This window comes from Balaenoptera musculus, chromosome 1 (genome assembly GCF_009873245.2).
Source record: "Balaenoptera musculus isolate JJ_BM4_2016_0621 chromosome 1, mBalMus1.pri.v3, whole genome shotgun sequence".
Lineage (NCBI taxonomy): Eukaryota > Metazoa > Chordata > Mammalia > Artiodactyla > Balaenopteridae > Balaenoptera > Balaenoptera musculus.
Genome location: NC_045785.1, coordinates 37,404,500 through 37,414,892, shown reverse-complemented (window position 1 = coordinate 37,414,892; position 10,393 = coordinate 37,404,500). Strand labels below are relative to the sequence as shown.

General features: G+C 42.1%; 1 pseudogene; it reads right to left on the bottom strand.

The window, feature by feature from the left end:
* Positions 1–9,693: 9,693 nt before the first annotated feature.
* On the bottom strand, positions 9,694–10,083 carry LOC118905478 (annotated as a pseudogene).
* Between the last annotated feature and the right edge of the window lie 310 nt (positions 10,084–10,393).

Here is a 10,393-nt window from a genome sequence, read left to right as displayed (position 1 = left end):
GGTTATTTAGTAACGTATTGCTTAGCCTCCATGTTTTTGTGTTTTTTACATTTTTTTTTCCCTGTAATTCATTTCTAATCTCATAGCGTTGTGGTCAGAAAATATGCTTGATATGATTTCAATATTCTTAAATTTACTGAGGCTTGATTTGTGACCCAAGATGTGATGTATCCTGGAGAATGTTCCATGTGCACTTGAGAAGAAAGTGTAATCTACTGTTTTTGGATGGAATGTCCTATAAATATCAAGTAAATCTATCTGGTCTATTGTGTCATTTTAAGCTTCTGTTTCCTTATTTATTTTCATTTTGGATGATCTGTCCATTGGTGTAAGTGAGGTGTTAAAGTCCCCCACTATTATTGTGTTACTGTCGATTTCCTCTTTTATAGCTGTTAGCAGTTGCCTTATGTATTGAGGTGCTCCTATGTTGGGTGCATATATATTTATAATTGTTATATCTTCTTCTTGGATTGATCCCTTGATCACTGTGTAGTGTCCTTCCTTGTCTCTTGTAACAGTCTTTATTTTAAAGTCTATTTTATCTGATATGAGTATTGCTACTCCAGCTTTCTTTTGATTTCCATTTGCATGGAATATCTTTTTCCATCCCCTCACTTTCAGTCTGTATGTGTCCCTAGGTCTGAAGTGGGTCTCTTGTAGACAGCATATATATGGGTCTTGTTTTTGTATCCATCCAGCAAGCCTGTGTCTTTTGGTTGGAGCATTTAATCCATTCACGTTTAAGGCAATTATTGATATGTATGTTCCTATTACCATTTTCTTCATTGTTTTCTGTTTGTTTTTGTAGGTCCTTTTCTTCTCTTGTGTTTCCCACTTAGAGAAGTTCCTCTAGCATTTGTTGTAGAGCTGGTTTGGTGGTGCTGAATTCTCTTAGCTTTTGCTTGTCTGTGAGGCTTTTGATTTCTCCATCGAATCTGAATGAGATCCTTGCTGGGTAGAGTAATCTTGGTTGTAGATTCTTCCCTTTCATCACTTTAAGTATATCATGCCACTCCCCTCTGGCTTGTAGAGTTTCTGCTGAAAAGTCAGCTGTTAACCTTTTGGGAGTTCCCTTGTATGTTATTTGTCATTTTTCCCTTGCTGCTTTCAATAATTTTTCTTTGTCTTTAATTTTTGCCAATTTGATTACTATGTGTCTCGGCCTGTTTCACTTTGGGTTTATCCTGTATGGGACTCTCTGCGCTTCCTGGACTTGGGTGGCTATTTCCTTTCCCATGTTAGGGAAGTTTTCGACTATAATCTCTTCAAATATTTTCTCGGGTCCTTTCTCTCTCTCTTCTCCTTCTGGGACCCCTATAATGCGAATGTTGTTGCGTTTAATGTTGTCCCAGAGGTCTCTTAGGCTGTCTTCATTTCTTTTCATTCTTTTTTCTTTATTCTGTTCCGCAGCAGTGAATTCCACCATTCTGTCTTCCAGGTCACTTATCCGTTCTTCTGCCTCAGTTATTCTGCTATTGATTCTTTCTAGTGTAGTTTTCATTTCAGTTATTGTATTGTTCATCTCTGTTTGTTTGTTCTTTACTTCTTCTAGGTCTTTGTTAAACATTTCTTGCATCTTCTCAATCTTTGCCTCCATTCTTATTCCGAGGTCCTGGATCATCTTCAGTATCATTATTCTGAATTCTTTTTCTGGAAGGTTGCCTATCTCCACTTCATTTACTTGTTTTTCTGGGGTTTTATCTTGTTCCTTCATCTGGTACATAGCCCTCTGCCTTTTCATCTTGTCTTTCTTTCTGTGAATGTGGTTTTTGTTCCACAGGCTGCAGGATTGTAGTTCTTCTTGCTTCTGCTGTCTGCCCTCTGGTGGATGAGGCTATCTCAGAAGTTTATGTATTGATAACTTAAAATCTAAAGCATCAGATTTACTCCAGACTGTAATTCAGGACCTTGAACTCCTACATTTTGTGGCTCACCCACCTTCAACAAGACTCCTATGGTTCCAAGCTTGTCTGCATCGAACCATGAAAGGGAAAAGAGCATGAATGATATTCAAGGGATGTTTTTATGGGTCTGGCCTGGAAGTGACAGCTATCACTTCAGCACAGATAACATCAGTCACATGGAGCCCTACCCCATACCTAACTGCCAGAGAGTTAAGGAAATTTAGTCTAGCTGTGTGCCCAGGAAGAGGAAGAAATGGGTTTGGTGAACAGCTACCAGTCTCTGCTATAGAGGGAGAAGTTAAAGATGCAGGAGATGGCATGGGGGTTGGAGAAGGGGATAATAGAAAGAGTGAGCTTTCTGAGAAAGCAAGAGAGGTAGAAACTAGGCTCGAGAGCCCATGAGGATAGAATTTTTTTCCCTGCCAGGAAAAAGGGGCAGGGAGGTCAAGGGTATTTACAAGAGAATGATCACAAAGACGGAACAAGGAGGGTGCTGACGGACAGAATGGAGCAAAGCTAATAAGTTGGAGGTTCTGATAAGGCCAAGAATGGCTTCCATGGGGATTCTTAAATAAATGAGCTGGAACGAGAGGGTGTTGTGATGTTTGCCCTCTCAAGAATGAGATGTTTGAACAAGTTATTTAGGCTGTGATTGGATTCTGATGATGACAAGGTCCATATGTAACCACGGACGTGGGAGGCTGAGATGGAATGGAGAAACTAGTCATTGACAGTGAGGAAGTAAAGGAAACTGAGAGCTCAGGACATTTAAAGGTTTAGCTGTGTGGGTACTGGTACTACCCAGAAGGGTAATAGGAGTTGTAAATGAGAGGAAGTCTTGAATCATATGCCAAAGTCTCCAGAGGATGGAAAATGATAGTTTTGTGGGGAGGAGAAGATGGTGGTAAACCTGGATGAGGTGAAACTTCAAAGGTACATAATTTTTCTTTTACAAGAGGGAGAAGTAGTAAAGGTCTGGAAGTTGTACATGGGGGTGAGAAGGACACTGATTTCACCTTCCAATTTTCAGTAGATGATCAATTAGAGAGGAAGCTTTGGCAGCGGGCAAGGGTTGCAGGGGGGTGGGGCGGGGAGAGAGAGAGAGAGAGAGAGAGAGAGAGAAACAGAGAGGGAGAGAGAGAGAAACAGAGAGGGAGAGAGAGAGAGAGAGAGAGAGAGAGAGAGAGAGATGTGGTATTCCCCTAACTACCAGGCTTTAGTTAGGCAGAAGGTAGAGGTTCCAGTCTAAGAAAAACTTGGGAATGTAGGTATCTAAGGGAGTTTATAGGTTTCAGAATGGAAGTTCAAGAAGATACAAAGGAATGATTGGGGAGCAAGGCTAGGAAGGAGGCTGGATCAGTTGAGAGGATATAGAGAATAGGTGAGAAGGAGAGTTCCAAAGGTAGGGTGACCCTTTTGGATCGGATTCGTCCTGAGAATCCTTGATGAAAGAAATACACACTGGCTGAGCATAGTTGGGAGTCTTCTTGTGGTGATTTGGCAATAATACAGTACTGTGGCCCCTACAGCTTCACATGGGAGTGCAGCACACGGAGGGGGGTTAGACGACTCAGGGCATCTGCCCCCAGGTTCATGTGGAACAGCCACTCAGACCCAGATCCCAACTCACAGTAAGTCCCTGCCTCTCTCACCACCCTCCTCTCACTTCATTGCTCTCTCTGCTCCAGACACTGCAGCCACCATTTAGATCCTCCATCCTCGCATGTTCTTCTCTTCTCACAGGGGAACATGCCCTTCTCTCTGCTCTCTCTCTCTTTCTTTTTTTTTTGGCCTCGCGGCATGGCATGAAGGATCGTAGTTCCCCGACCAGGGATCGAACCCACACTCCCTGCAGTGGAACCACAGAGTCTTAACCACTGGACCACCAGAGAAGTCCCTCTCTGCCCTCTCTTATTCATCCTTCAGATCTTGACTAAAACATCCCTCCTTCAGGACACCCCAGGCTCCCCTATTATTCTCTCTCATCACATTGTGTACTTGTCCTTCACAGAGCTTATCACAGTTGTAATTTTGCAATTATTTGTGTGCTCATTAAATTAAAGCCTCTCTCCTCCTCTTGTCTGTAAATTCCACGAGGGTCATGTCTGTTTTATACACATGGTATTCTAGTATTTGCACATAATAGGTGTGGTGGTTTTAAAATATGTCCACAAATGCTTTGACACTCCCCTTTCAAGGCAGAAGTCTAATTTTCCTCCTCTTGAATGTGGACCAGACTTAGTGACTTGCTTCTAACAAATAGAATGTGGTAGAAGTGACAGTATACGACTTCTGAGGTTATAGAAAGAATATGGCTTCATCCTGGTGCTTTCTTGCTCTTGGATCACTTGCTCAGGGGGAGCCAGGGCATGCTGTGAGGTCACTCAAGAAACACTGTGGTAAGGCCCACGTGGAGAGGAACTGAGGTCTCCCACCAATAGTCAGCACCAAGTTATCAGTCATGGGAGGAAGGCACCTTGAAAGTAGATCCTCCAACCCTGGTCAAGGCTTCAGATAGCTGCAGCTCTGACTGGCATCTGACTATAACCTTATGAGAGAATCTAAGATGGAACCACTGCAACAAGTTGCTCCCTATGAGAGATAATGTATGATTATTATTGGTTTAAGCATCTAAGTTCTGGGGAAATTTGTAACACAACAATAGATAACTAATATAATAGGTTTTTAATGAATACTTAGTGGATGAATGAATCAGCAAATTCACGAACACCTTTGTTGTTTGTTTTCTTTTTTTTTCTGGTTTGGCATCAATCAATAATGACATCAGTAATGATTCTAATTGGTGCCTGAAACTTCCTGCTACATCTTCTCTGCATTTCACTTTATATATATACCTTTTCATCCTTATGAATGGGAGAAAAAAATGCAAACAAGTCAGCAAAAATACTTGACCCTGGGCTTCCCTGGTGGCGCAGTGGTTGAGAACCTGCCTGCCAATGCAGGGGACACGGGTTCGAGCCCTGGTCTGGGAAGATCCCACATGCCGTGGAGCGGCTGGGCCCGTGAGCCACAATTGCTGAGCCTGCGCGTCTGGAGCCTGTGCTCCGCAACAAGAGAGGCCGCGATAGTGAGAGGCCCGTGCACCGCGATGAAGAGTGGCCCCCGCTTGCCGCAACTGGAGAAAGCCCTCGCACAGAAACGAAGACCCAACACAGCCAAAAATATGTAAATAAATTAATAAAAAAAAAAAAACTCGACCCTTAAAGACTGCATTTATCTGAGTGATTTCAGTATAAGGAAAGATAAATTGTATTTGCTTTCCATTACAAACTACCAAAGATTAGTTGGCATAAAAGTAAAGCAGACAAGGCAAAATTCTTAAGGATCTTCAAATCTTGATGAAATTTTGGTCAAGAGAGGTTTTTTTAAAAAAATAAATCTCTAGGGACTTCCCTGGTGGCACAGTGGTTAAAGACTGCGCTCCCAATGCAGGGGGCCCAGGTTCGATCCCTGGTCAGGGAACTGGATCCCACGTGCATGCCGCAACTAAGAGTTCACATGCTACAATTAAGGAGCCGGAGTGCTGCAACTAAGTAGCCAGCAAGCCACAGCTAAGGAGCCCACCTGCCGCAACTAAGACCCGGCACAACCTAATTAATTAATTTTAAAAAATCTCTACTGTAGATTTTTTTACACAGTTTTTTTTTTTTAAACATCTTTATTGAAGTATAATTGCTTCACAATGGTGTGTTAGTTTCTGCTTTATAACAAAGTGAATCAGCTACACATATACACACGTTCCCATATCTCCTCCCTCCCGCATCTCCCTCCCTCCCACCCTCCCCATCCCACCCCCCCAGGCGGTCACAAAACACCGAGCTGATCTCCCTGTGCTATGCGGCTGCTTCCCACTAGCTATCTATTTTACATTTGGTAGTGTATATATGTCCATGACACTCTCTCACCCTGTCACATCTCACCTCTCCCCCTCCCCATATCCTCAAGTCCATTCTTTAGTAGGTCTGTGTCTTTATTCCCATCTTGCCACTAGGTTCTTCATGACCTTTTTTTTTTCCCTTAGATTCCATATATATGTGTTAGCATACTGTATTTGTTTTTCTCTTTCTGACTTACTTCACTCTGTATGACAGACTCTAACTCCATCCACCTCATTACAAATACCTCCATTTCATTTCTTTTTATGGCTGAGTAATATTCCATTGTATATATGTGCCACATCTTCTTTATCCATTCATCTGTCGATGGACACTTAGGTTGCTTCCATGTCCTGGCTATTGTAAATAGAGCTGCAATGAACATTTTGGTACATGACTCTTTTTGAACTATGGTTTTCTCAGGGTATATGCCCAGTAGTGGGATTGCTGGGTCGTATGGTAGTTCTATTTGTAGTTTTTTAAGGAACCTCCATACTGTTCTCCATAGTGGCTGCATCAATTTACATTCCCACCAACAGTGCAAGAGGGTTCCCTTTTCTCCACACCCTCTCCAGCATTTATTGTTTCTAGATTTTTTGATGATGGCCATTCTGACCAGTGTGAGATGATACCTCATTGTAGTTTTGATTTGCATTTCTCTAATGATTAATGATGTTGAGCATTCTTTCATGTGTCTGTTGGCCATCTGTATATCTTCTTTGGAGAAATGTCTATTTAGGTCTTCTGCCCATTTTTGGATTGGGCTGTTCGTTTTTTTGTTATTGAGCTGCATGAGCTGCTTGTAAATCTTGGAGATTAATCCTTTGTCAGTTGCTTCATTTGCAAATATTTTCTCCCATTCTGAGGGTTGTCTTTTTGTCTTGTTTATGGTTTCCTTTGCTGTGCAAAAGCTTTTAAGTTTCATTAGGTCCCATTTGTTTATTTGTGTTTTTATTTCTATTTCTCTAGGAGGTGGGTCAAAAAGGATCTTGCTGTGATGTATGTCATAGAGTGTTCTGCCTATGTTTTCCTCTAAGAGTTTGATAGTGTCTGGCTTTACACTTAGGTCTTTAATCCATTTTGAGTTAATTTTTGTGTATGGTGTCAGGGAGTGTTCTAATTTCATACTTTTACATGTACCTGTCCAATTTTCCCAGCACCACTTATTGAAGAGGCTGTCTTTTCTCCACTGTATATGCTTGCCTCCTTTATCGAAGATAAGGTGACCATATGTGCGTAGGTTTATCTCTGGGCTTTCTATCCTCTTCCATTGATCTATATTTCTGTTTTTGTGCCAGTACCAAACTGTCTTGATTACTGTAGCTTTGTAATATAGTCTGAAGTCAAGGCGCCTGATTCCTCCAGCTCCATTTTTCGTCCTCAAGATTGCTTTGGCTATTCGGGGTCTTTTGTGTCTCCATACAAATTGTGAAATTTTGTGTTCTAGTTCTGTTTACACAGTTTTTATGTCAATAAAGTCGACTTACATGTTACTGCATGCTTTGATCAAATGTTTGCACCTTTTGGGTTTAAAAAGCCAAGTACTTAAGGGTCATTAACCATTGCAACTGCTTTGTTTTTGCCTATGTCAGCAGAACCCCCAGGATCCTTTCAGTCTCACAGAGACAGAGGGAATTATCAAAGGGAATCTTGACCTAGTAGGATGTAACATTCATTGTTCCCTGTTATAGCCGCAGCACAAAAGCAATGGCTGGCACACAGCAGGCATTCAAAACATATCTGTTGAATAAGTGAATGAGTGAATAAATCTCTTCACTCGTCATAATGATTGAGATGTTACAAGCTGTTCCAGTTGCCTAAGTAGGCAAGAATACACAACTAATAATGCTATCTGGCAAAAAGAAAGGAAGTCTGAATTATGTAGCATCAGTCTGACAAGTGCAGTGAACTACTGTGTTATTGTTTGCTCATACTTACATTTTCTTCACAAAAATATAATTTTTGTTTTACAACGGTGTGGTCAATTAGGGGTGTGGTTAATTCTGTGGACTGGCTCATTCACTATCTGTTCCAGTCTCATTACAGTGTGTCTTCCTGGAATGAAGAGACTGAAAAGTTTAAAACTACATTTCCCAGACTCCTTTGCTGCTAGGGTTCTGAATGAGACAAAGGTTCCTTCATTCAAATGCATTCACCGGGAACCTGAAAATGAACAGTTAAGACGGAGAGTCTGAGGCATCTGTCTTGCTGGTTCTGATGGTTTTAGAGGGAAGCAGCTTGATCTGGACCTGGAAACAGAGGTGATGGCTCCCTAATTTGGCAGGTAACTTCCTGGTATGGAAGACGTGGCAGGATTCCAGAGCTAGTGCCTATGGGCGGTTACTCCCTGATTCAGCAGGTGGGTCTCCTGTTTTGGTAGGAGCAGCAGTCTCCTTCACAGCCCAGTTCTGCCAGGTGCATTGGAGAACTCACCAATGATGATCAGCCTGGAGTCTGTTTCCTTAGCCCATCTAGCAACATTGTAAGCCATTTAATACCTTGCACTAAATCCCTTTCTGCCCAAGTGAATAGTTTTCTCTGCCGCTGAACCCTAACCAAAGCAAGGGGCCAAGAATTATTATACAAGTGACAAAATGACGTATTACTATGTGGATCATTAGAATATGGATGTACTTTAATTTATGAAATACCACATACTCTATTGTGAGGAAGATCCAGTTTCAAACAAAAATATGTGCTCTTGCAACAATCTATACATTGATTTTAAAAAAAAATCCTACAAAATTTGAATTCTACTGAAGAACTTTTTTGTTACTTGCTAATGCTATTAGGACTGTAGTTTGCATGCAACAGAGTTCTACTGGATTTAAGCAAAAGAAAAATGAATTTATATAATGTCCTCTCCTAGAACCCAAGGGCAAGGATGCAGCTGGACCTCAGGCATGACCTGGAGCCAGTGATTGCAGTGCTATTGAAAACCCAGGAAGCCCCTCTCACCAGCTCTCACCATTGTTTCTCTCTGAATATATGCTTCATTCTTTCTCTCTACTTTCTCTGTATTCCAATAAACAGAGTTAAAAAAAAAAAAAAAAGGCTCCATCTCCACGTATGTATCCTCCATTTAAGAGAACAGACGGGCAGACTAAAACAGAAATCTCCTAGACCTAATTCTAGAATCTTAAGGAAAGGCTATGAGTAGTCCACTTTAGTCAGGTACCCAGTTCAGCCAAGTTCACAGCTTAAGGAGGCCTTCACCTTGTTTTCTATGTAAAGGGCAGCCCTGGAGCACAACATTCTGTGGAATAGAATGTGAATGATGCCCCTTGGAGTTGTGCCACCACCTTGAACCAATCTGCTGGAGTCTGGAGTCAGAGTCCCTTTATGAGAGCCTGGTAGTGGGTGCTCTGCTCCTGGCATCATATAGATTGTGGGGAGGGGGAGGTAGATCTGGAGGAAGGGGAAGTTACCACATAAGAGGGAATTATTGGGCGCTCAGGTGACAAGCTCACTGATGTCCATTACAAGAATGATATGCTGATTTTAACTACATTAGATAAAGGGTAGGTAAACTACAGCCCACAGGCCAAAACCAGTCTGCCCCAGGTTTTTGTAAATACAGTTTTATCGGAACGCTATCAGGCTTATTTATTTGCATGTTGTCTATGGCTGCTCTTTTTCTGGACTGGCAGAGTTAAGCAGTTGCAGCAGGAATCATACAGTTCACAAAGCTACAATATTTATTGTCTGGCCCCCTACAGAAAAAGTTCGTTCACCCCTGTATTAGACCCCTGCTACTCAAAATGAGGTTCCCCAAGCCAGCAGTCTCAGCATCACCTGGGAGCTTGTCAGACCTTCACTTGGAGCTACTGACTCAGAACCTGCTTTCTTTTTCCCCACTGAGGCATTTTATTTGCATTGTATGTATTGCATCCCTAGAAAGAGAATCCCAAGATTTTCCCTCTGTGTGTTTTTGTCTCGCTTCTTCGTGGTTCATGCTGCCGGCTAAGGTTATCAGTATAATGAAACCAAACTGACTGGATGGGAGCAGGTTATTCTGCCATTTTTCTAGATCTTTGAGTTGTATATCAAATATGGGGCTGATCTCCACACTTGTGTAACCTGCCTGTGAGGTTCACGACAATTTTCCCAGCGCTGTGATCATCAGTGATTTCAAATTGGCCAGTATAACCACGTTTCATCATCACAGCTAGAAACTGGACGATGGCTTTGGAGCACAGCCTAATAAGAACCTAGCATTTGCCTCTCTTTTTGGCATTGTTGATGCTCTTGAGAATATCAGCCAGGACATTCATGTGCACCATTATGACGGCACAGAAAGATGGCGGGCAGAACCTGCATTTTAACAAGAGCCCTAGGTGACTTGGAGGCACGTTAATGTTTGAGAAGCACTATATTAAACTCCTCAGTGGCACAATCAATATTATTGAAACTTTCGTTTCACACAAGCCCCCTTTAACCTGTGGGACATGATGCAATCTCCCAGGCACATTAGACTAGTGTGCCACTATCTCAGGATTCAATGCAGTGAGGTTTTTTTGGACTGTGTCAGGGCAGAGTATCATTGCAATCAGCCAGAATCAGTCCAGACAAAGGGATACCTGGCTACGGTTT